This window comes from Triturus cristatus, chromosome 9 (assembly GCF_964204655.1).
Source record: "Triturus cristatus chromosome 9, aTriCri1.1, whole genome shotgun sequence".
Taxonomy (NCBI): Eukaryota; Metazoa; Chordata; class Amphibia; order Caudata; family Salamandridae; genus Triturus; species Triturus cristatus.
Genome location: NC_140592.1, coordinates 322,961,241 through 322,988,527, shown reverse-complemented (window position 1 = coordinate 322,988,527; position 27,287 = coordinate 322,961,241). Strand labels below are relative to the sequence as shown.

The following is a 27,287-nucleotide window of genomic DNA, read 5'->3' as shown; positions in this document are numbered from 1 at the left end:
CATCATTTTGTGATAGAACTGCATTTTGTGAATAATGTCAAATGGCAGTTTAATCATATTATTGGTAATGTTTTTGTTAGAGCCATCAATCCAATTTGATAGAAAATCATTTGAAACTCAACTTTTAATATTGCTAAACAAGGATCCACCAGTAGACAAAATAATATCCGGAGAATGTTTTTCACCTGGGTCTTTAAAAAGTAATGTAGGTTAGGTAGCTAATCCCAAGTCAGCCGAATGTTTTTGGAATTTTTCAAATAACAAAAGCTTGTGACGTTTGATTCATTTTCATTTTTTCTAGTAATGGATGTGGGTTAATAGGGAAAATGTTGTTTCTCTAGGAGATGTACTTTCTTGTGTCAGCCTCCCTCTCAGTGACCGGTTTTGACCGTGTCTCCTTGAGCTCCTTCAGAATCTCATCAATATGGATGGTAATGAGCAATATTCACAAACATGTTTACTGCATGCTCTAAATTATTGTAAAAATTAAAAAAGAACTATTCACTCTTGTTCTGTCTGCTGCTTCACCATCCACTGTATGAAAGTCTAAACTCCACAGTAAAGAGTCAGGGATAGTGTCTGCCACTCCACTTGTTGGAGAAGTACTTGGATGGCTAATATCATTAGTAATGATGGGCATACTTTGGTGGTTAGTTAAATGATTACTTTCTACCATAAATGTCTTTTCTGAGATACTTCATACAGTGTTTTCTTAGGGAAAATCAAGCAATAGTTCAGGTGATGATGTGTCCCCTACGCTTCAATTTAATGAATATTTATGCATTTCCATCTTCCATATGCATACCTAGCTTAGATGGCATCTGCATTATAGCTTGTACTTCTCTATCATTTATATCTTTCATATAATTTTCCATTCCAAATATGTCGAAGGCTTGAGCTGTACCAACATTAGATCTCAAGGCTTTCAGTAGGTAATTGTCTATCATCAACAGTCTTCTGACCACAAATTTTGGCGCAACATTTTAATTTTTTGCTTTCAGCAAAGTTCTCCATTCCACCCTCTAATACTCCCTGTATTGGCATTGCAAGCATCCATAATAATATTTTTGGGAGTGGTAAATATACTGCTATAGGACTTCGGCTGGGCTAAAGGGTCAATGGTTGGCAACTGATGTTTACAGCTTGCATATTTTTTATAAATGTCTGAAAATCTCATTGATTCTTTGTATAAAAATGAATTATTCAGTTCATCCGTTTTCAAATGTGTTGGACATAACTCTATGTAAGGCTTTAGTTTAGGCACCGAAGAACTCAGTGTTGCACATAAAGAATTACATCTGGATAAATTAACCAGATCCAAAGGTTTTTGGTCAGAATAGAAGCCACTTTAGTTTTCATAATGCAAACTTTCTCCAAGGGTGCAAATTACTTCAGTTGCTGCAGTGGTTTCTGGTACAAAATCTATCTGTAGTTCTCTCTCAATCTCTTTCAATAAATCATTTAACACATTTTGCTTACAACTCTGGAACTGATAGGGAAACACAGATGTGTTCCACGAATTTTTTTAATTGTTTGCTTTGAACAAAACTAGGTAAAACTGGTAATGGTTTACTGCTGTTTATTTTGAATGCTAATTTTTCTTTCTCCGGCGGAGCGGAATCTGCCTGTTATTGGCTTTTGCCATGTGCTAATAGGTCTTCTTGTTCCAACATATTGTTATTTAAGAGCAGGAATGTCATATTCATACCTGGAGATGCAGGTCTACTTATGCTTTGATGAAACAATTAGTTATTATCCTGAGGTTACAAGCACCTTGAATTTATCAAGAACCTGTTGAAGCGGTTCTCCTGCTGCTAAAATTGCTTGTATCTTTTTTTGCTCTGGGAAGACCGGCTTGTCAATCATGCAAAAGCATTAGCAATGTACCACAATCCACCAGGAATCAATTCAATATTACTTTCCAGAATTTGTGCAAAAGATTTCATTTTTCTGCATTTCTAACACAATCACAGAGTACACTTTTTGTAGAATATTTTGAACAGTTATTTCCGCTATGCATCTAATTTCTGATTTTGAATTTGAGCAAGGTGTAGTAGAGAAATATTGCTTGTAACTGGAAACAAAATAGGGGAGTGAAAAAGGCCAATTTCCCAAACCAGTAATTATTATTTTGATCAGCTCAAATAAAACTTCTATCATGTTTGGACTGCAATTTTAAATTTGAATTATTTTCTTTTTACTATTTTGAAATTTCTTCTCAACGTTTTGTGCTGCATTACTTAGCAAATTTTCAGCAGATATCACTGTTTTGCATTGTTTAGCCCTGATTGTACAGCAACATCAAGATCCAATTGTTCACTCTTATGGTGAGCTTTTTGTAGATGTTTTTTGTTGACATACTTCATACAAGGCTTTTGTGTTGTTCCATAAACTTCAATGGTGTAGTTCACATTGACTAATTCAGTACTTTGAGTTGCTGATGTTTTTGCTGAAGAGTTCGTGTTTTGTCCTTTTTCCTGTTGTAGGTGTCATAGATCACAAGAGCCGGAACTAAAATACCGATAATGGCAGATGCCACACAAGCAACTATTTAATTGCATATAATGTTGAGTTCTGTTTCTGTTGGAAAAATGCAAGAAAAAGCCTCAATTAGTTATTTGTAAACAATGAAAGTAAACTGTCAATAATGCATATAAATGACTGAGTGTCAATGAAGGAGAACTTGAAGAATAATTTGATAGGGTATATGAACTATGGCAATTAATGAAGTATAGATATGAGTAACCTGTGGCAGCAAAACGCATATATATTCGTTTTTTTTCAATATTTGACATGTTCACTTCTGATGGCGAGCATGTCAGGTGGACGCTCTATTGGGTCATTTTATCACATTTGTTTTCCTTCCCAATAAACAATAACACACAGAAGCACTTTTGAGTTTTAGGCCAATGTGTTATCATACAAATTATCCATCATAATTACCACTGTCATGGTAGCCCCGTAGCTGCTCTGTTCTAGGCTCATGAGATATCCTGGCTGCTGGAAAGAGAACTAGCCATTCTTTGCATGTGGTCGAGGGACTTTCTTAAAAAGAGACTATTATTTGAGGATGTTGCAGTAGACTATTGTGTAGTCTATTAAAAAGATAAATCACCTGAAGCAAACCTATTTATATACATGTTCTTGCACACTGGAAAGCCGTTCACAAAGGTTAATTGGTCATCTTTAAGCTACTTATTGTTATATCTGGGTGTTAAATTGATCCTTATACAAAGAAATGGTTTCCTAGGCATTGTTAACATGAGGTAAAAAGCCAAAATATTGAAGTAATACTATCACAAAATGTGCTGCATTGTGGAGCATAATTTGTCTTTTCTTGCAGCATAATTTAGTCAACCATGTCGCATAATTTGGTCCACCTCTGCTGCATAATTTCTGTGGCCCCGCAAAGAATTGACCAACAAAATGTGACACTTCTGTTCCATCACCCTAATCTTGTCTTTACCTCTGCAGGGCTACCTCTACTGTGCAGCTAAACTAAATGGAGGTTGAGTAACACTGCACAGCTGTACTCTCTAAGCTTTGGCATACTGCACAGCTTGGCTACTTGGAACCTGACGCACACTGCACAGCTGGGCTACCTTAAGTCTGAGGGACAATACACAGCTGCAGTACCTCGAGGCTGAGGCACACTGCACCACTAGGCTACCTGAAGTCGAATGCACGCTGCACAGTTGAGTTACCTGAAGGCTCAGGCACACTGCACAGGTGAGCTACCAGAAGGTGAAGGCTGAGGCTCAGTGCATAGCTGGGCTACCTGAAGGCTGAGGAACATCACACATCTTGCCTACCTAAAGGCTAATACACACAGTATCATGTTGACTGCTCCAGATGTTAAAAAGAAAGCCACTCCTCCCCGCTCTCTGTCCCTCTCCACCCCAAAAAAAGATTGCTAAATGCTACTCACAACTATGTTCTGTCTGTGAAGGGGCCGCTGTCTCTCAATAGCACTGACTCTGCCCACCAGAGGCAGGCAATGTCCTATCTGGCCCAAGAGACCTGCCTGTCCCAGAGAGGGACAGGAGATTCAGGCTACCAATGTGTGATGTCACAGAGGATGAGGATGCTGGCAATCCCAAACATCAGTGCCAGCTGCCTTGCAGCGTCCTCTCAGTCAGAAGGCATGTCTCATTGTGGGAAAAGGCTGGAACAGTGCCAGCTGCTGACCTTACCTAATGTCATAGAGGAGGCAACAAGCATTCTTTTAGGTCACACCCAGCTCCTTTGTGGTGTCATCTTAGGTGGGAAGCGGGCTTCATCATGGAGAATGAAGTGAAACCCTACATCCTATGTAAGCAATGGCTAACAATAGCTATCAAGAGTTCCATGGACCCTGATGCAACGGAAGCCTTGTCTAGGCCCCCACTGTTTCACAGATGGCTAGTACATGACAGCCGTTAAATCAGTACATTGAGACCCTGCAGCTTCTGCTCTAATGATATGCAGTACTGTGCAAATGTAACCTAAGCTGGTATCAGCAGACATTAACGTACAATACAGATGCAGCTACGTCAATACTCTGACTTTCCTGAGATCAAACCAACAGAGGTAATGGAATCATGGTGTTTCTGTAGGACATACAGCGTATGCAGACTGGTGCACTGAACAATGTAAACTTATTGGACTCAATAACTTGATTTTGACCCTCACATGTCTTCTGTGATGAACAGTAGGTCACGGCACATAAGGCGGATTAATAAAGGGCTCAGCACCTATTCTGTGTGCTATCTGTACCTGTATCGGTTGCTCCCCCCACCCTAAGCTAGGGGTCTGGTCTGAGAGAACTTCAGCAGAGGGCCTCCCCTCAGACATGTATCAGCTGTAAAACAAATTTTCAGCTCATGGCCTCTAACTTTAGACATTGTTGGTGTTAGATCTGGGGGTCTCTAGTTGGCAGAGGTAGGTACCACTGTCCAAATAGGGACCCTTACTTCTAGTCAGGGTAAGGGGGATACACTCTTTAGATAACCCCTGCTCACCCCCTTGGTAGCTTAGCACGAGCAGACAGGCTTATCAAAGGCAATGTGTAAAGTATTTGTACCAACACTCACAGCAACACAGTGAAAACACCACAAATGGACTCCACACCAGTGTAGGTAAATAAAGTACTTTTATATAAACTACACAAGACCAAAACGACAAAAATCCAACATACACAGTTCAAGAATATGGTTTCACAATGAGTTCTTAGCTTAGCGACAAAACCATTCACCTTAGCGTCAATTTTAGCCAACAGTACCTAGTGATGCGATAAAAGTTCTTAGCGGCGCTCAGGCATCGAAAACCCAGCAACAGCGTCAGTCCTGAGACCCCGGGGAGGCGAGGTGGTAACCCCGCTGCACGCAGCGGGCGTGGACGACAAATCCGGTCTGTATGGGGAGTGAGGCGATGCTTGTATGGATTCCAAGGCGTAGCTTTTTCGGTAGAAATTTACTCGCTAAGGCACGATGCGACAAAATTCAGCCCGCTAACGAGCGGGGCGACAATTTCACCAGCGATGATCTGGGTTGGCTCTGCGACGATGTTCGCAGCGATAAAATTCTACACGCTAACGAGCGGTGCGATGATCTTGGCTGGCTCTGCGACGATCTCAACCAGCGGCGGCAGGCTCTGCGACGAAGTTCGCAGCGATAAAATTCTGCCCGCTAACGAGCGGAGCGGGGATCTGGGCTGGCTTTGCGACGATGTTCGCAGCAACAAAATTTGGCCCGCTAACGAGCGGGGCGACGATTTCACCAGCGATGATCCGGCTCAGCGGCAGCAGGCTCTGCGACGATGTTCGCAGCGATAAAATTCTGCCCGCTAACAAGCGGAGCGACAGAAATTTTCTCGCTAAGCCGGCTGTGCGTGATAAAGTGTAGATCCTTTGCTTCTTTCTTCTTGGTCAGCTTCCCAACAGCAGGCACAACTTCCAGAGGCCCCACAATTGGATCAAGCACTCTAGGAAGGGCATAACTCACTCAGCAGAGTTCAGGTGGAAGCTGGGGGTGAAGTCCTTTTGTTCCTGGGACTTCTTAAAAGGAGGCCAGCTCTTCTCAGGCCCTTGGAGATCTCTTCAAGCAAGGGGACACAGCAACAGCAAAGTCCTTCCCCTCTCCTTGGCAGCAAAGCAACTGCAGGTCAGCCCACAAACACACAGCAGGACAGTCCTTCCTCTTCAGTCTTCCAGCTTTCTCCTTGGCAGAGGTTCCTTCTTGATTCCAGGATGATCTAATTTTCGGTAGTCTGGGTCCCAATACTTATACCCCAAAATCCTTTGTCCTCTGAAGGCAGAGGGGCCTTGGCCTAGTCAGAACCAGTTCTGGCCAGTCTTGGAGCACTCTGTTTACTTGGTTTCGTCTTTCCTTTGAGAGAGAGGGTCAGGGTCGTCAGCCGCGCAGCAGGGGGTGGAGCCAGCATTGTGGAAGGCAGGCACAGCCCTATTCAGGCCCAGGTGCTACTCCTCCCACCCATCTACAGGGGAATTTCCCTATTCAGCCCTGGGCTGACTCATCCAGCCTCCGGGAGCCACCCCTGTCCCTGTCACTCACAAACCAGACAGTCAATTAACAAACAGGCCAAGGCACACAGAAAGGGCAGAAAATGAAAACAGCCACCTTCTAAAAGTGCTGTTTTCACACACAGGATTTAAAAACCATCCTTCCTAAAAGATGTGTTATTAAATTCTGAATTCAGGGATACCAGACTTTAGCTTTCTATCTTGCGCCTATGGGAAGATATGCAGGTAAACATTATACTCAGCATTCCCCATTATAGCCTATGGGCAAGATAGCCTTTCAATAGTGAAAAACGAAAATGGCTGTAATTCACTACCAGCGCATGTCACCTACACCAATACATGCTCTACCTTTCACATACACTGCACCCTGCCCAGGGGGGTACCTAGGGCTTTCCATAGGGGTGTCCAATGTGTACAGAAAGGGAAGGGTTAGGCCTGGCCAGTGTGGACACTGGTCAGGTCAGCATGGCAGTTAGCAACTGCACCCAGGCACTGCGGTGGCAGGCCTGTGACACCATTTTAGGGCTACTCCTGTGGGTGGCACAATCAGTGCTGGCCCACTAGTAGCATTTGAATCACCAGCCCTGGCACACTCAGTGCACTTTACTAGGGGCTGACAGGTGAAACAAATATGTCAATCATGGATAACCAATTACAATAACAATTTACCTATGGAGCACTTGCACTTTGACACTGATCAGCAGTGGCAAAGTGCCCAAAGCATCTAAACCAGCAAAAACGAAATCCAGCATAGCGTAAAAAATACAGGAGGTAGAGGCAAAAAGTCAGGGGAAACCACGCTAAAGATGCCAGGTCTAACAGTTGGAAGCTTGATTTCCTGTCCCAGGGTTTACAATCCAGTGATTGTTCTTAAATGAGTTTAGTTCTTTAACACCCAGAAATTGATCTATTGAATGTTTCCAGGTAAAAACACAAAGCCAACTTGGCCCAGGTCTTCCCCTGAAATCCCAAGACAGAACTTCCATAAAAAACAGAAATATTTCCTAAATCTAAAACATTTGTAAATGAAAACAAAAAAGATACAGAGGACACTGAGAACGTGAAAGAGAAGAGGACAGTTAATAACTGCATACATCTGATATTTATAAAAGAGGTGTAACAGAGGAGTCTGCACAGGTCTGAGAGAGAAAAAAAACATTTCAGAATATCTTTCACAGTATCTTCCATTAAGGTCCTCATTATGAGTGGTCTGATAAATTACAATATGTGCAGTAACTCCTGTCAAATCACATTCCCTGTACAAATATCGATAGGTTTCAGTGTAGTTTCTGGTAAATACTGGCACATGCTGATTTTGATAGTCAGTAAACACCAAAATCTGCATTTTATTGCCCATTTTTATTAGAATGGGTGTAATAACTGATATTCATTGCACCAAATAAATAGTCAACCTCAGGGTATCGTTATTTATCAGGTGCAATACCTATCACACCAAAAACTGGGCCACTCCTAATAAGGGCCCATGGCCTCAATTAAAAGCAACCGAGTGTCAGATGTGCAATTTATCTCTCGTTATAAAATCTTTTAATTTACTTGGTGAGATAATTATATTTTTCCTGAGTTTTTGCCAGCATAAATGGAGCTTAACATGCTGATTGCATTGCTTACTGCACCAAAACATGCATGTCCTGAGATTTCCTGGTCCCAGGATGCTTGTTTCCAGTCCAGCGAAGACCTGGCTTTGCAGTTCGGGCTGGACTGTTACCATGAGGAACAGGGTCAAGATTGATTTGCATATGGCCGGGTCTGAACTGAAGTGGCGAATTGAGGAAAAGAATGATGATGGATTGAACCCAGATCTAATTGTGACTGGGGGTGAGTGTCTGAAAAATGTCAGCGCTCTGTCCATCATCTTATTGTGCTTGCTTTGTTCACCCTAAGTTGGCAAGGACATTTGCTCACTTTGCCACTGGATTCAGGCTAGCCTGGCTGGTGAAGGGTATTACCCCGAAACCTGTCCCAGGATTCCTGTTTCTCGTCCAAGGAAGAACAGGCTTTGCAGTTCAGGCTGGACTGTTCCCATTAGGAACTGGGTCAAGACTGATTTGCATATGGCTGGGTCTGAACGGTGGTGGTGAAGTAAGCAAAAAAATTATGATGGATTATACCCAGGTCTAATAGTGACTGGGGGTGAGTGTCTAAAACGTTTCAGCACTATGTCCATCATCTTATTGTGTTTCCTTCATATGCCTCAGTGAACCGCAGGTTTAACCTTTCCAAATTTTTCCTGGAGAGAGTTGCTAGGGTGTGGTGTTTGCCGCAATACTCATATTTCCACTATAAATGGTGTACTTCTTTGCAGATGTCCCAGCACTTTATGCCCCCATTCAAACTGCTAGGTGCTGGTTTTTCGACTCTGACAGTGCACTGAAGCCTGCTACCCAGGCTCCAATGCCAGTGTTCTTTCCTTCAGAAATGAAATGTCTAATTGTAACTCAATTGGCAAGGACTTTAGCACCCTTGTAATCCCTTTATAAATGGTACCACTGTTGCCTATGGCATGGGTACTAAAGAGGGTCTCTAAGGGTTGCAATATGTTTATGCAACCCTGAGGGACCCATACAAAATGTCATGCAAAACGCCACTGCAGAATGTGTGAAAGGGTGCAAGGCCTTCTGAACACATGACATGGCAAACAGCCTGTGTGCAACGTCAAAGTACATTGCAGGTACTATATGTAAGTCACCCCTACAGCAGGACTTAAGAGCCCTAAGGCAGGGTGCATTATAGCACCTGTGAGGACAGATCTGCATGAGCAGATATGCCCCTTTGATGTCTAGTGCTATTACTAGATTTTGCAAGTGGACAGGGAAGCCATCTTAAGTATATATACTGGGCCTTGGTCGAGTTCACCAGCTACATAATGGCTTCACTGAACATAATGGTGTTTGGTATCAAACACCTTGTCTTAATAAATCCATAAAGATATAACAACAGGATAGGTGGGAACAAAGGAGGTGTGTCACTCTTACTGGCTGAGCATACCCCTAAGTTGGGCAGCCTGAAGTGGACAGTGTAGGAAAGTGCCCCTTTTTGCATGGTTACCCCCCCCACACACATTTTTTGCCTGACAACTGATGCAACCTGATTTGATGTGCCTTGGGTCCCTGCCAATCAGGTTGCAGGGCCTGTATTCTTTCCCAAGACTGTACCTTTGTTTCTACAATTGGCACTTCCCTGGCCACTGGTAAGCCCCTTATTAAAGGTACAATGGGTATCAAGGGCATGTGACCAAGAAAGGCCTCGAAGGGCTTCAGCACCTATTGTAATACCCTTAAAGGCCTTGCACCTTAACTCACACACACTGCCACTGCAGGCTGTGTGTTTGGGTGCAGAGAAAAGTGAGAGTCGACATGGCACACCTCCCTGTGTGCCATGCCTGCAATCCACTGCCTGTGGCCTAGGTAAGTCACCCCTCTAGCAGGCTGAACTAGCCCTAAGGTGAGCGGCCAGTGGCATGAACTCTGTACTCCTACAATGTCTAAATACATTCTTAGACGTTGTAGGTGTAGAAAAGCCACATAGAGTATATGGTCTGGGAGTTGTTCATTTTGAACTCCACAGCTCCATAATGGCTTTACTAAAAACTGGGAAGTTTGGTAGCAAACGTCTCAGCACATAAAACCCACACTGATGCCAGAGTGGGATCCTATTTTAAATGAACTCAGAGGGCATCTTTGAGATGCCCCCTGAAAATAGACCAGCCCTGGTGTGGTTCCTGAATGGCTGCCTGCCATTTACAACCACCAGACAGGTTTCGGGACCCCTGGGTAGAGAGCCTCCGCTATCTGGGTCCAGAAACAAAGCAATTCCTGGGCAGAGGTGTCATGCCTCCTCCCCCAGGATGGGCTGGGTCTATGAAAGGGGAAGCTTCAAAGGCCTCTTACACCTTTAGAAGCTGTCCCTGCCTTTTGCTGTCCCCAGCAACTGGCTCCCACTGGTTCTGACCCCACTTTAGGAGGGACAATCGGCGGGAAAACCAAGCTAGGAAGAGAGGTGTGCCCACCTTTGTCAACCCCACCCCTCAGATGGGGAAGGCAAGGTGAAGCACACATCTCAGTCCCCTCCATCTTGAGCTGCAGGAACTCAGCCAATTAGGGAGAGGCTCATGCCCCCTTCCAATGGAGGGTGGCATAATAGGGGATGTAGCCACCCCAAGGAAGGGGCCATTTGGTCCCAACCTGCACACCCCTTTATTGTCCCTAAATTTAGTATCTTGGGCAACCCTGAACCTTGCCCCCTCAGATTCGAGGAAGTAAGACGAAGGAACAAAGAGCCGTGCTGACCCAAAAAGAAGAAGAGGACACCAACTGCTTTGGCCCCAGCCCTACCGGCCTGTCCCGCCTATGACCTGCCTACAGCAAGAACCCCTGCGAGTCCAGCAGCCAGCAAACCCCAAAGGCCGTTGGACTTGCCCTGCAACCATCTTACAGACTCTATCTCCCGTGAGCACCGGATTTTCTCAAGCCAAGACTCACCAAAGAATCCGGAATCTGGCAACTCCGCGATTCTGCACCACTCTGCACCCAACGCCGACAGCCCAAGTTCGAGTGGCCCAACACCACAGGGGGGTCTCCCCAACGATCGTGACCTGGGATTTAGTGATCCGCAGCCTCCCTCTAGCCTCAAGATGAAGCCTGCAGCCTCAACCTGAAGTGTCCCCTCGACCGCGACCAGAGCTGGCAAGAAAACCCGATGCCAGATCACCACATCTCGCTATTATAAGGGCTTAGAGCAAATTCTTTGGTTGTAATTGTTTTATTTGTAAAAGATATTACGTTTTACTATTTGATCTTCCAGTGTGTACGCATCGCGTCACATTGAAGTCCTTTAAACATTCCTTTTTTAGACTGTTTGTCATCGTTTAGGGGTTCGGCTTGTTTTCGGTTTGTTTTTTATTCAATTGCCACTTAGCTTGAGATTTTTTCTTTTTAAGGACATTGAGGATGTTTTTATTCCTGAGATGGGACATTTCTATTCTACAGGTAGTAGTACTTTGTAGCTCTCCAAATAACTCCTGTAGTAGTTAGAGTAGTGACTGTTTTTTTTTTTTAAAGGGAATTGAGTTTTATTCTGATATGGAACACTTCTGTTCTTCAGGTAGCACTCTGTTGATCTCCAATTAACTCCTGCAGTAGTTAGAGTAGTGACTCAGTCATAGCGCAAGCGTTAACGGTTGGGTTTGAATCGGGGACAGGTAGCTCACGCCCGCCTGGCTGGCCAGTTACTATGCAGTCTCCCTCATCAGAGGCGTTGAAAGAGTTCGACGAGTTAATCGCTGCACCTCTCACTCATTCCAGCACCCTATTTCTTCAGGAGGATGGTAGCCCTATGCATTTTTACGTGCCACCGGGGCCCTGGAAGCGGCTGCTGTCCCCACTCATCGAACACGGGGAGGGTTGTTGTGCCGGCTGCGGCAGCCGAGGGCACTGCTCCTGGCACCACCCGGGGAAGGCTTCAAGGCCGGGCCTGACGTCTACATCTCCGTTCGGTTCGTGGCGGAGTGCGTTCGGGCCGGAGAACTTTTAGACCCTGATGCTTACCGCTTGGTCCCCGATGTGCTCCCCACACAACCATGCTGCTCTCACGAGCTAGTCCAGCGCCACTCCAACGGTCGCAGGTACTTCACCCGAGCCGAGGACTTGGCCATTCTCATGTACCTTCGTGACCCCTGCACTGGCTGCCCCACGGCCTTGGGTGGCCCAACTGATGGTGTCCAGGTATCCCCCAAGATCCCAACTTAACCTCTCCAGCCAGTGGTTGCCTTCAGGAAATCTCCCAGTCCGAGCCTGCAGCAACTTTGCAAAGCCGAAGGTCTCCATCAAGAAGCACAGGGTCCCCGACATCCCCAGCAGGAGTGCTGGTCGTTGGCCCCTGCAGTGCTGACCTTAACTCCAGAAGCTTTGCGCCCACACTCGAGTGGCCTGCTTGTAAGCAGTCCCTCACCGAAGGCTCCCTTAGCTCCATTGGTTAACATTGGGCCCCTGCATTCTGCACCCGGCCGCCCCAGTGCTGCTGGTAGTGCAACTCGAGTGTCCATCTAGACCCTGGGGAGTCTTGGTCCTAACCCCCAAAACTCACCCTTGTCCGTTGTACACTTACATGAGAAACCGCGAACACTTTTTCCCCATAGGAACCCATGTTGGCGGCCGCTTGAGCACCGAGTGAAGGTCACTCCTGGCTTATAACATACCTGAAAAGAGATATGAAGTTTGATCAGGAATACTAACTGGCGTTTCGGAAAAATTAACTCTGTTCATAATCGGGGGAAGAATTGATGTGAAAACCCTGTATCTTGTGACCTGTTTACAACGAGAGTCGAAACCTGCTCTATGCTCTATGCTCACCGTTTTCGGCGTCCACGAGTCTTGGCGGCGGGTGATCGCCTCCCTTCTGAGCCGTGCACACCTGAGGGCTTGGCGGGTGTGGCTCTCAGTGGAGGAACAGAGGAACGGGGGTGGCGAGACTCTCTCGATTGCCGTGATGCCGGCTCGTAGAGGACCGACCTCCGGAGTTGCAGGCACGAAACCGGTGAACCAGCCACCCGCGATTACCGCTGGTATTGGGGGAAGGAGAAACCCCGTCTCAGAGAAGCTGGAGAGCGCGGACAAGACGGATAAGCCGGAGTCTGAGGTAGAGAAGCTCGGAAGACTGGCTGGGAAGTCTTCGGCAACGATTGTGAGTAAAGTCGCCTTAACCAAAGGGAGATATGGAGGGAAGTATGGAGATAAGGCAGATAAGACTGCTGAGAAGCTGCTGCCCAGTAATTCTCCTAAGGGGGTGTTAGGAGCGGTTCTTCCGGTTTTGGATAACCCCGAGCAGGGGAAAATACTAACAGTCCCGGGAATGTTTGGTAGAGGTAGTATGGTGGCCAAAAGCCAGACACAGGACCCACCAGTATCTACAAGCATTTCTGCAGGTTTATTAAAGGTGTGCAATGAGGACCCCCCGGCCTTGATGGCAAAAAGATCGGAGGGGGCATCCATAATTATTGGAGATTTAGTTGACCCTGCATCTTTAAAAAAAGCTTCAAGTGCGGCACTTATCCAGATAAATGACAAACCCCGCGATGGAGAGAAACTAGTGGGCTCAAAGGATTCTGGAGCAATTTCTTATACTTTTCAAACCCCTATTGGGGGAAAGTTAGAAAAACCTGAAAAGATGAAGGGTCCGCTACCTGATCTTATGGATGGGGACAGTTTTTTCTCTGTAGCGGAGGAGTCAGATATGGAGTCTTTGGTCGACTCTATTAGTGATAACTCCACCTCAAGCAGTGAGAAATGTAGCCCTCCAAGAACTGCGGGCATTCGACTGTGGAAATTTAGTTCGTATCTGAACATTATCTGCGCCATCTTGTCTTTCCCCAGCACCACACGCAAAAACACACGGCAGCCATTTTAGGCACCATGGCCTCTCTCCCTGCTCATTGTCGATCGCCAGCGCGTCCCTCTGGCGCTGCAAACATCCCCCCCACGCGCCGGCCACCCCCGCTCTCTCATACACGGGCCATAAACCCTCTCCTTCTGCGCGACCCTGCAATGGAACCACATCCCACGCCTGACCGACATCCCATACATGGTCATACATCTCTTTGATAACCCCCTTCCTCTGCGCCCGATTGTCCGGGCCGATCCCAGGCCATCACCTAGCCCTGCGGATGCAGTTTATTGCCCCTACTGTAAGGGAAACACCCCACATCAAAGGGATTACAGTTGATCAAGGCTCCCACCCCCTGAGACCCGACCGGTTGCACACACCCCCGGGAATTGGCGGAATGTCCAGCTGTGTGATAGCCATCTCCTACCGCGGGTGGGGTGGGGACTTCTACTGTAACTATGTGTGGGAGCGGACCTGAGCCGGGGGCTCCGAGGATGTCCTTTCATGTATCAAAGCAATCTCAGGAATGTGCCATGTATGATAAACCTGCAATAAAGCCATAAACCTGTGTATAAGAGGCCAGGCCTCAGAGATGTGGTTAGAGCACCCCGTGACGATACCTTGCTGTCTGATCTGATGTGTTCTACTCCGACGGAATAAAACTTTGTTTCCTGCCTTCCAGTCTCCGGCGCCTGCCTCTTTTATTGGTTAAATCATCGAATGGTATAAGAGGCGATTACCGCCGCCCAAATCTTGAAAGGTTATCGACTGCAACTGCCGCTACCATTTAACAATTGGCGTCCCAAGCGTGGGGCCCATCAGCGACACGTGGATCCAGTGGGAGAGGTCCCGACGACAGAGTGAACGACTGCAACGATCGGAAAGAGCTCCTGCCCGATAGACCCTCGTCTGGCAGCCGATCATCCGAACTTCACTGGTTCCGAGCAGACCTCTCTCGAGTGATCTACGGTCCTGACTGGGAACCATCAGGAGTGCCGCAGCAAATACGGAGAGTAGAGGACGATCGGGCGCTGGAGGCGGAAGACGAGAAACTGTCCATACGGTCCGGGTAAGGTCGTGAAACACGACAAATTGCGAAACGATTGATTGATTGATTGAAAATACTAGTATTGCTTATTGATTGTTCTCTTTGAGATATTCGCTGTCTACAAACGGGGAGGAGTAGAAATACTCTCTCTTCCTTTGCAGATAGTGAAGGGTAGGTAACGCAGACTTTTGTCCCCATTGTAACCCGTCGTGCCTATTTTTATCTCCCCTCTGATTGATTGTCCGAACATTGATTGTTTTGAAGAATAGTACTTCTTGAGATATTCTCTGTTTGCAAACAACGTAGAATAGGGATATTCTGTCTAGTCTTTGCAAGCAGTGAAAAGATAGGTAGTGCTGACTTTTGTCCCCGTTGTAACCCGTCATGCCTATCTTCTCCCCACTGATTGGTAGTTGGTTCTGCCCGGACCGCTTATTAGAGGTGAACCATCCGGCTCCACTGGAAGGCACCCCTAATAAGGACATGTTCACTAAATATGGACTAGTCGCCGTAGCTTATAGCAAACTATGGCATAAATATACAAAAAGGGACCCCGAGAGTCAGTGGCCACTGATGGGATCATTCGATGATCATAAAATAGAAACATTAGAAACAGCTCTACGTAGTAATAAAACGACGCCTACTATGCTTGACAGTATCGGCATGTGGCGCAAAGAAGCAATGCAACGGAAAAAGAGGGAAGAAGTAAAAGCAGAAAGGGAATTACGAAAGGCAGCTCACCTTGCCGCTAGAAAGTTAGAGGAAGAGATAAAGGAGAGAAAGGAAGCTAAACTAAAACAAGAGTCTGAAACATCAGGCCAGTGCCCTGTTAGGACCTCCTCTACGCTCTACCCTGAGTTACCTTCCAAGCAACGAACAAATGACGAATTGCTATTAGGTCCCCCGATCATCTACATGCCCCCTCCATACGCCCCCTCCCAACCTGTAGTACAGCACCCGCAACCCCCAAACGCAAGTGAAAGCAGTACCAGGGCCTCGGTCCTCACGGCCTCCGCGCCGGCCGAGCCTCTCGTACTGAACACAATGTTAGCAATAACGTTAGATGACCCAGAGACGAGAAAGAAAGATTCCGCCAGAATGAATCGTCTAACAAAGGATGAACGAGCCGGAATCGATAAGGTAGTAAGGACACTAGTAGAACGAAAGGAAAGTGAGGAGTATATAACAGACATGTATAACTCGTATGCCGACAACCACAGACGACACTTTGTCGTACGACTTTGTTATCACACCCTGAATGCCTATGAGGATAGGTACCAAGATAGAGGTCCCGAAGGCTTAGCGACCTTGTATAGGAAGGTAGACATTGGGGAGGAAGGAGAGGGCGATGTGACGAACCTCTTCACTCGTACACTCGAAGTCTTCCGGCATCTCAAAGAACACAGACAGACAACCAAAGCAGAGACCCCCATAGCGACTGAACCCCAGGCAGGGAAGGCTGATACCATGATGCCCATCAAAGAAGCCGCCCCCTACTGGGTCCCCCCACGAGGTCAGGGAACACACGACGACATCAACCACCAAGATGCGAAGGGAAGGGTTGTATATAACTGGGTTTACCAGCCATGGGACCGACAAGACATCTTGACCTTTAGAAAAACCCTACCCGACTTAAGAAAGAACCCGACGGCCTTCTACACCGAACTAGGTACGGCCTTAGGTTCAACCATAATGACCTTAGCGGATATCGATTTGTTCTTCGGGTTATGTCTGCCGGCTGACGTGTGGAAGCAAATCCGGAAAGTCGACCACGCTGAGCCGTTCGGATATACCTGGGTACAACTCGATACCATAGATAAGCAGCGAGAACCTGGACAAACACCCCTAAAAGCCATATTGGAACTCCCAGACAAGATCGTACAGAAATTGAAGACTCTAATCCCAGAAAGAAAAGTAGACTGGTCAATAGTGACGGGTTGTCGCCAGAAACCCCAGGAGGATGTGTCTGAATACTTCTCTCGATTCGAGACAGTGTTTTCCGATTATAGTGGCCAGGACATGACCACTGCAACCGGACATCACCTCTTTGTCCAGAATTATGTGAAGGGTCTGTCACAAGAAGTCTCCCAGAAGCTACAGACCAGCGAGAGTAGTTGGGCAGCCTCCAAACCCGCTGCTATCCTCCAGATGGCCCAATACTACGAACATCAAAAGAATGAGAACGATAGGGCGTCCGAGAAAAAGAAAAAGAGACCTGAAGGAGAGGGTAATGATAGCACAGTTGCAAGGGGTGACCATAGGAAGGGAGCCTCCTAAAGGAAATTACCAACCAACCGCCCCTAGAAAGCTACCCCCTAGAGACCATACACCTACACCTTACACTGGACGAAGAGACTTAGACGGGAACCAATGTGCGTTCTGTAGAGGGTTCGGACACTGGAAATCCCAGTGCCCGGTCCTTCTGGAGATGAACAAAAATAGAGACACCAGAGACATAGCATATGACCCCAGAAGTAGAGGACAGGGACGAGGGTACACGAACGACACCACCAACGACAGGCCAGGCAGACCAAACACCTTTGATCGCCCCCGACAGAACCAGTGCCAGCAGTCCGACTACGAAAACACCCATGACTTTGCATAGGACCGCCAGGGGCAAGGGAGGGATCCAGTCGAACTCCGTGTTGACCAGCAAGGTCCTTACGTCACTGCTAAGGTCCTGGGCACAAAGTCTCCATTTCTGGTAGATACTGGGGCGACACGTAGTGCGTTATCTAAACGACTGATTCCTAGGGCACCCTTGTCTGGCTCACACGTAACCTCAATAGGCTTCGATGGGACGCCCTCCACTAACCCCTTGTCAGCACCAATCTCCTTTGACTTAGAAGATAACACCACTGACACGACATTCCTGCTCTCCTCCAACACCCCCGATGCTATCATGGGACTTGATTTGCTAAAACATTTCCGAGCTACCATCAGATGTTCCCCAGACAGAGTGCGAGTCATCCTGCACGATAAACCAGATCTGTTCAGGTCTTGTCTCACACGACGTATGTTCTCCATAACCAATGCTGACTTGTCCCTACTAGACACGTTACCCTCACACCTGTGGGCAAAAACCGATTTGGACGTAGGACGCATGGTGATCGACCCCGTACACATAACTGTCCGACCGGACGCGGTGCTCCCAAAACTTCCACAGTATCGGATATCGCCCGAAGGCGAGAAGGCATTGGTAGAAATCATCCAGTCCCTAGTCGATGCAGGAGTGGTAGAAGAAGTAGTCAGTAATGTTTGCAACAGCCCTATCCTACCCATTGTAAAGAGGCAAGGTGAGGGAGATGAGAAAGCATACCGCTTCATTGTTGACTTGCGAGAGGTTAACAAAGTAGTCATACCTCAGTACCCCGTGGTCTCGGACATCACCACCATCCTCACCCTAATTCCGTCCACTGCCACCACCTTTACCGTTATTGATCTCAAGAACGCATTCTTTTCCATCCCCATCCACCCAGACAGCCGCTACCTATTCGGCTTCACCTTAAAAGCCCGTTCGTACAGATTCTGTAGGGCACCCCAAGGCTACACTGAGAGCCCCAGCATTTATAGCCAAGCCCTCAAGAGACAACTAGATGCAGTCCAACTACCAGATGGAGTGGTGTTAATACAGTACGTTGATGATATTCTTTTGGCGGCCGACACCACTCCACTTGCAGTCACAGCCACCATTCACCTCCTCCACTTCCTTGCGGAGAACGGTCACAAGGTCTCCAGGAAGAAGTTACAATTCTGCCAACCCCAAGTGACATACCTAGGCCACCTCCTATCCAAAGACGGGAGGAAACTTACACCTGACCAAATTCAGACCATCTTAGAAATCCCTGTCCCCAAAACTCAGAAGCAAGTGCGGTCTCTGGTCGGACTCACCTCCTTCTGTCGACAGTGGTTACCAAACTTCAGCCTTATTGTAAAACCTCTGCTTTCCCTGCTAGCTAAAGACGCCCCCTTTCCCCTCCCCTGGACACCCGAATGCCAGTCCTCCTTCAAAGAATTGCGAAATGCCCTTTGTTCAGCACCAGTCCTAGGAACCCCAGACTACACTAAACCTTTCTCCCTCTACACCCACGAAAGGGAGGGATGCGCGTTGTCTGTCCTAACCCAGTCCATAGGTCCAAAACAACGCCCTTGTGCCTACTTCTCTGCCACTCTTGACCCTGTAGCCAGAGCTTTGCCCGCCTGCCTTCGAGCGGTAGCCGCCGCTGCTGTCTCTATCCGGCAAAGTGAGGGAATCGTGCTCTCGAACCCCCTCACTGTGTTAGTACCCCATGCGGTTGACACCCTCCTAAACCAGACCAAGACTCAACACCTGACTAGCGCACGACTGACTGGTTATGAACTGGTTATGAGCTTGCACCCCACATCACGTTGAAACGATGCACCACTCTGAATCCAGCTACTCTGCTACCTCTCCCTGACACTGACCCCAATGCGTCCCCTATACATGACTGCGTGACCCTCACCGACGAACAGACTAAGAGTAGGGTTGACCTCCGAGATACTGCCTTCCCAGATCCTGACGGAGAGCTGTGGGTAGATGGCTCATGCATCAAGCTCCCCGACGGCACCACCTCAGCCGCCTATGCAGTCACCACGGCCCGAACAGTTGTCTAGACAGCCCGCATCACACAGCGATCCGCACAGGCGGCTGAACTGATTGCTCTCACACGAGCATGCATCCTAGCAACGGGGACAACCGCAAACATTTACACCGACAGCCAGTACGCCTTCGGGGTGGTTCACCACTTTGGGCTCCTATGGAAGGAGAGGGGATTCCTGACTTCCCATGGCACACCCATCCTACATGGAGATCTAGTCTCCGCTCTGACCGAAGCAGTCCTCCTCCCCACACGGCTAGCGGTGATCAAATGCCAGGCACACAAAAAGGTGACGGACATTATAGGATAGGGAAATGCGCTGGCTGACATCACTGCCCGAACCACAGCCAAGAATAGGTCAACAACACGCATGTACGTGACCAGGTCACAAACTGAGAAATGGAAGGATGTTAGGAAAACGATTAGGGACATCCAATTAGCCAGCTCACCACACGAATTGACTGAATGGGCACGGGTGGGATTGAAGGACGATGATGGTTGCTGGCGAACTAAAGACACGAACAAATGGTTGCTACCTGACTCATTCCTGATTCCCATGCTAACCATGTCACACTCCCCCGCGCACATAGGGTCTGCCCCCATGATCGAACTCATCTCCAAGGTTTGGCACAACGACAAGATCCCAGACTCAGCCAAACGTCTGGTCCAACAATGCCTGGTCTGCCTCCAACACAACCCTGGTAAAGGAACTGCTGTACCCCGGGGAGGGTTTGGGGTTCCTATTCATCCCTTTGAGGTCCTACAGATGGACTACATCCAGTTAGAAAGGTGCCAAAGCTTGAAGTACGTACTTGTCGTTGTGTGTGCTTTCAGCAAGTGGGTAGAAGCTTACCCGACCCGCGACAGCACTGCTATGACTACCGCAAAGGTATTGCTGAAAGAATTCTTCCCCCGTTACGGCCTTGGTCGAATTTTGTGGAGCGACAACGGCCCACACTTTGTAGCCGAAGTTATCCAACTCATCTTAAAAGGGTTGGGTGTAAAACAGAAGTTCCATGCGGTCTTCCATCCCCAATCTGCAGGCTTGGTTGAGCGACATAATGCCACACTGAAGCTCAAAATAGCCAAAATAGTTGCCACTACAGGACTGAAATGGCCAGACGCTCTCCTGCTAGCATTGCTATCAATGCGTTCCACTCCCACAAAACACCACTTAACCCCCTACGAGGTCGTCTTCGGGCGGCCCATGAACCTTTGGACCGCACCAAAACCAACATCCATTCACGACGTCCCGAACGTTCTCATGTCTGACTATTTGTACAACCTAACTAAAACGTTGTCTGTTATCCATCAGCAGGTGCTGCAAGCCATTCCCGATGCTTCCAGGGGCCCCGGACACGACATCCAACCCGGCGACTTTGTCCTAGTGCGCAACTTCCAGCGCACCAAGAGTCTGGAGCCCCGGTGGACGGGCCCCCTGCAAGTCCTGATCACCACCCGAACAGCTCTTCGAGTGGAGGGGAAACGTAATTGGCTGCATGCACACCACTGCAAGAAGGTATCATCAACCCTAACGACCACCGACAACATCACCGCCCAAGAGGAACTTCTGGACAAAGACCGACCATCCCTGAGCTGCTACCCGAATACAGAGACACTTGAATTGACTGAATATCCCGATCCCACTGTGCCGTCCAAAGAAGGGTATAACCTGCGACGAAAGGAGGGAACTTCGGCTAAGCAGACCACGAACTAAGTTGAAATCTCGAACCGGTAGCCTAATCACCTCAAAGGCCTCCAGAAGAGAAATTAGACAAAGTCTGTGTTTCTGCCCGCTACCGAGTCCCTTGAAGGTGATGGAAGCGCCCGACATGAAGATGATGGAAGTAACCGGACGTCCGAATAACCACTACAAAAACCCAAAAACTGACAAAATGCACAGCTCAAAGACTATCGTGCTTTTTATTACCCTACTCTTTTGCCTTCTCCTCATGATCACCTTCTGGATCGTGGAAGAAAGTGCACCCGCTCATGAGACATTGTTGACCACTGTCCAACCTACCACCATGAAAGAACACCATCTGATCTCACTTTCACCCCAACTCCGAGAAAGGCGTAAGGAGTTCTGGAATAACTCTTTTGTACAGTTGCTCCACCAACACAATCTTGCCGCCAATGCAACCAACTGCTGGATCTGTGGATTGCTGCCACATGCCACTGGACATTCTATCCCTTTCATCCCTTCGCCCTTCTCTGTTCATGGCTCTTGCCTCGCCTGGCTAATCCTCCTGCAAGGAAGCTACAAGGACAATGCCACTTCCGACAAAACTATGTCACACTTCTACCATGGGTTCTGGCTGAACAGAACTGGAAAAACTTCTGCTCCCTTCTGTCCTCTGAGATCAAACACTTCCTTTCATATGGACATCCCTGCCAAAGAGCGAGTCGAAATGCAGGTGTTTAACAACCCAGCCAGACCCACCTTCTCTTACCTCCGGAAACGAACGGCCGCCACCCTAACAGTGGCCCTATCCGTCATCAACATCACAGGTCTTGTGTGCATCGAAGGTCTGGAACACAGCTGGTGGGCCACAGTTCCTGTCTCATCACCCGAACATTGGACTCAGTTGACCCACCCTCCTTTGTTACCTCACCAAATATGTACTTCGTCTGTGGTACTAAGGCCTACACCTGGCTTCCGAAAGGGTGGGGAGGCACCTGCTACATCGCTTTTATCCTTCCTCCAACATATGTGGCTCCAGCAAACCATCACCGGCAGAAACGTGCAAAGGACATTGTACAAGCCGACTCCACTGGAGCACAGTTCATGGATGCAGTAAAGGGACTTGTTCCACTGTGGGGTCCAATGGCAAACAGCCGTGCCATCCGGCACCTGACCCAGGCAGTCGAAACCACAATGAACATTACAGCTGGCATCCTCACCAACAACACCGCTGAGCTTCAGGCCGTCCGCCTGGTAGCTCTTCAGAACCGCCTCGTTCTAGACGTAGTTCTGGCCGATCGTGGAGGAGCATGCCGCATCATTGGGTCCAGCTGTTGTACCTACGTACCGGATAACTCACCCTCAGTCTACAAGGCGATTGAACACCTCCACAGACTTTCCGCAGAGGTTCATCAGGAGCAAGAAGGATGGTCGCTTGGGAGTTGGTTTTGGGACACTATTAAAAGTTGGGGATGGAGGTTGTTTACGTTTATCCTGATACCAATCGTGATACTATGTGGATGCTGCCTGGGTATTCAATGCTTGCCACCTCTGTGTTCACTTTTTGCAAACTGTATCTGTCCTAAGACTCTGGACTTTGAAGCCGAACGTATGAAAGCTCTGTATGAGGTAGAAATACGTAATATTATGGGGATAGATCCGAACTAAGCAAGCTGGCGAGATATGTTAAAAGGGAGGACTGTGGAAATTTAGTTCGTATCTGAACATTATCTGCGCCATCTTGTCTTTCCCCAGCACCACACGCAAAAACACACGGCAGCCATTTTAGGCACCATGGCCTCTCTCCCTGCTCATTGTCGATCGCCAGCGCGTCCCTCTGGCGCTGCGAACATCCCCCCACGCGCCGGCCACCCCCGCTCTCTCATACACGGGCCATAAACCCTCTCCTTCTGCGCGACCCTGCCATGGAACCACATCCCACGCCTGACCGACATCCCATACATGGTCATACATCTCTTTGATAACCCCCTTCCTCTGCGCCCGATTGTCCGGGCCGATCCCAGGCCATCACCTAGCCCTGCGGATACAGTTTATTGCCCCTACTGTAAGGGAAACACCCCACATCAAAGGGATTACAGTTGATCAAGGCTCCCACCCCCTGAGACCCGACCGGTTACACACACCCCCGGGAATTGGCGGAATGTCCAGCTGTGTGATAGCCATCTCCTACCGCGGGTGGGGTGGGGACTTCTACTGTAACTATGTGTGGGAGCGGACCTGAGCCAGGGGCTCCGAGGATGTCCTTTCATGTATCAAAGCAATCTCAGGAATGTGCCATTTATGATAAACCTGCAATAAAGCCATAAACCTGTGTATAAGAGGCCAGGCCTCAGAGATGTGGTTAGAGCACCTCGTGACGATACCTTGCTGTCTGATCTGATGTGTTCTACTCCGACGGAATAAAACTTTGTTTCCTGCCTTCCAGTCTCCGGCGCCTGCCTCTTTTATTGGTTAAATCATCGAATGGTATAAGAGGCGATTACCGCCGGGCAAATCTTGAAAGGTTATCGACTGCAACTGCCGCTACCATTTAACACGAAGGCTTCTTTTTGCCGCGATCATGGCCTTGGAGGAATGGACAGTGATGGCTCCGAGGTTAGTGACAAACTTCAATGGGATTACGCTCAGGCTACTATCAATCTTGCAAGTCTAGGGGGGCCCGGTGTTTCTAAAAAAAAAAAGAGAAAAAAAAGGTCTAGAAGAGTCGAACTCCCCTCCTTCTAATTCTGAGATTTATGCTTTGTTAAAATCAATACAAGGGGAGGCGCGACAAGAACACAAGAGGGCCCAACTAGCTACCAAGAAGATTCAGGGTGCAATTCGAAAAAATACTAAAGCATGTTCCGAGGTAATTGCCAGGACTACAGCATTGGAGGAGAGAATTGTCGATATAGAGATGGGGCTACAGAAGACCGGTCTTAAAACTTCAGCAAACGATGACAGACTAACTGACATAATGTGGAAGCTGGAAGATTCTGAAAATAGACTTCGTAGAAATAATCTTCGATTACTGGGAATAGAGGAAAATGTGGAGGGGCAGGACATCAGAGGGTTTGTTCTAAAATTGTTTAAAGCTGCCTTTCCAGATCTTTCTCATTGGTCGTGGGATACGGAGATACAAAGAGTCCACAGGTTTCCTCTTATGTTGAAAAAGAATCCTGATATAGGAGCTAAACCGAGAGCAATCCTGATTTTTTTCGGCAATTTTCTTTTGAGACAGGCTATTTTTGAGAAAGCTCGCCCTGATGCTAAAAGATGTGTAGAAGGGCATACCTTTTTCGTGCGCCCAGATTTCTGCCACACTACAGTGGAGCGAAGGTGGCGGCTTCGCTCACTGATTTCCCCTTTTCAAAAGAAGGGGTGTGAGGTGTTCTTAATGAATCCCGCGCGTTTAAAGGTCATTTGTGGTGGCAGAGTACGAGTTTTCTCATCAGAGGTTCAGGCTGGAGAATATTTAAAAGGATTGGGTGAAGGTTAAAAAACATAGCTAGTATACCAAATAGGCTATTGCTCTCCTTTTTTCTTTTTCTCTTTTCACTTCTCTATTTGTTTAATAGGGGGCTGACCTTCTGTCACTCGGGTAGTGGCTGTCATCACATGGGTCTCGCGACCTATTTTGCCTATAGTTGGGGGGGGGGGGGGAGGGTGGGGGGAGGTCCATAGAGGGCGGGAGCTTTTTGGGTGGATTAGTTACGGGAGGAGATGGCAGTGTGTTTCTTTGGATAATTTAATTAAATTTGAATATATGCAAAGGTTTATAAAAAGGCTACTGGAATTTTTTTCTTCTGTATGGCCAGTATAAGAATTGCATCAATAAATATATGTGGGCTGAATAATCTGTCTAAACGACGCCAGATTGGCGAAGACCTGCGCTTCTTGCGGGCAGATGTTCTCTGCCTACAGGAAACACATATTGAAGCTAGTCGGCACAAGTTTTTGGAGTTTGAGGGATTCCAACTTCTCTCTTGGACTAAATTTGAGGCTAAGACTAGGGGTGTTGCAATCTTAGCAAAACGAGGAAAAGCTAATGTTATGCGTTCTGCAGCTGATACCTTGGGTCGTTGGGTAATGGTTTATGGTGACTTTCAGGGTAAAAATCTTACACTCTGCTCTGTTTATGGCCCTGTATTGGATGATCCCGAATTAGTTAAATGGCTTAGTTCTGAGTTGGTTGGGTGGCCTTCTCCGATCATTATATGTGGAGACTTGAACATAAATATAGAATGTGGAACCTTAAATAATATAGAGAGTGTATATACTGGGAGGAAGCCAAGGGTTTACCAAGCTCTACAGCATTTATTAGATTTACACAACTTAACTGATGTATGGGCTTTTTTTAATCCAGATGATCCTGGCTATACATATTTCTCTGCACCGCATAGAATCTGTTCTAGGCTCGATTACTTTTTTGCCTCACCTGTTTTGCTTCAAGGCTCTGGAATCACTAGATTTCCGCGAGTAATGTCTGATCATAATCCGCTTCTACTTGAAATAAATACGTCAGTGTGCATGAGTAGCCCCAGAAACTGGACATTTAATCGGGGTCTGTTTAAGAACACAGAATATGTTGATTGTATGTCTTTATGGATTCCTCGATTTCTGGAAGAAAATATTGATAGTACTAGTATTCAGAACGTCTGGGATACGCTAAAGGCAGGGGTAAGGGGTGAGACAACCCGGTTCGGCTGGGAATATCAAAGGAAGGAAAGGGACAAGCTACAGCGGTTATATACAGAATTGGCAGAAACAGAACAGAATCTGGTGGTTCAGTTACGGCAGGGCGGGGATAGTGATTCTGCTCAAACCCGGATAATTTTAGCAAAAGCAGCCATAACCGAACTCTCTCAGACTAAGGCAGCTGACAAATTTTTAATTTGGAAATCAAAAATGTTTGAAAACAGTGAGCGAGCAGGGCATATGTTAGCCGCAAGAATTAAAGAGAGGGTGACAGCTAACCGCATTAAGAATATCCAAGATCCTGATATCGGTCTGGTATCCGGGGAAGGGCCCATTGCGCTTGCCTTTCAGAAGTTTTATCAGCATCTGTACAGCGAAGACATCAGGGATAATGACATACTACAGGAGGAAATACATGAGTATATGAGGGGGATAGGTGTGGATTCATTAACATCGGAAGACCGTGATCTACTAGATGCTGAGATCAGTTGGGATGAGGTTCAACAAGCTATAGACTCCATCCCGGGGGGCAAAGCTATGGGACCTGATAATTTACCAGGTGGATTTTACAAAATATTTCGGTTGCAACTCATCCCGGTTATGTTGGCATTATTTAGGACAGTGCAGAAGGGAGAAGTCTCCCCCGAATCATGGCAGAAGGCTCGAATTATCACCTTTTTAAAGAAAGATAAAAATCCAACAGATATGGGATCATATCGCCCAATCACGTTAATCAACAGTGACATCAAAATTTATGCCAAGGTTTTAGCAAGGAGATTTTCTGGGGTGATTAAGAGGTTGGTTTCGGTGTACCAACATGGCTTTGTCCCAGGACGGGAAACCATTAATCATATTCGGCGCACAATTGCATTGTTTGATTTTACTAGGGTCTCAGGGGACCCTATGGCCTTAATTCTGCTTGACGCGGCCTTTGATAGGGTCTCCTGGCCTTTTTTATGGGCGGTTTTGAGGCACTATGGGTTTGGAGAAGGATTCATTACAGCAATAAAGATCATGTATAGACGACCAACGGCGCAAATCTCAATTATGGGGATCCAGTCAGGAACTATTAATATCTCAAGAGGTACACGACAGGGTTGTCCTTGTTCCCCCTTATTATTTGCCATTTATATAGACCCTTTAATTAAAAAATGTCTTTTGAACAATCTGATTAGTCCAGTGAGATCTAAGGGTGGTGAAACTAAAATATTGGGTTATGCAGATGACCTTGCCATTTTAACTGATTTTCCGGAACGTGCACAGTTAGAAGTACAAAACTTGACACTTCAATTCGGAAGACTGTCAGGTTATCATTTGAAT

General features: G+C 47.2%; 1 long non-coding RNA gene across 1 annotated transcript in view; it reads right to left on the bottom strand.

Moving 5' to 3' along the window:
* Nucleotides 1-1,562: 1,562 nt before the first annotated feature.
* Nucleotides 1,563-27,287, bottom strand: part of LOC146797843 (uncharacterized) — a 46,626-nt gene continuing 20,901 nt past the window's right edge. The window contains exon 2 of the long non-coding RNA XR_014968545.1: nt 1,563-2,580. This is a non-coding gene — a long non-coding RNA (uncharacterized LOC146797843). The remainder of the gene's footprint in view (nt 2,581-27,287) is intronic.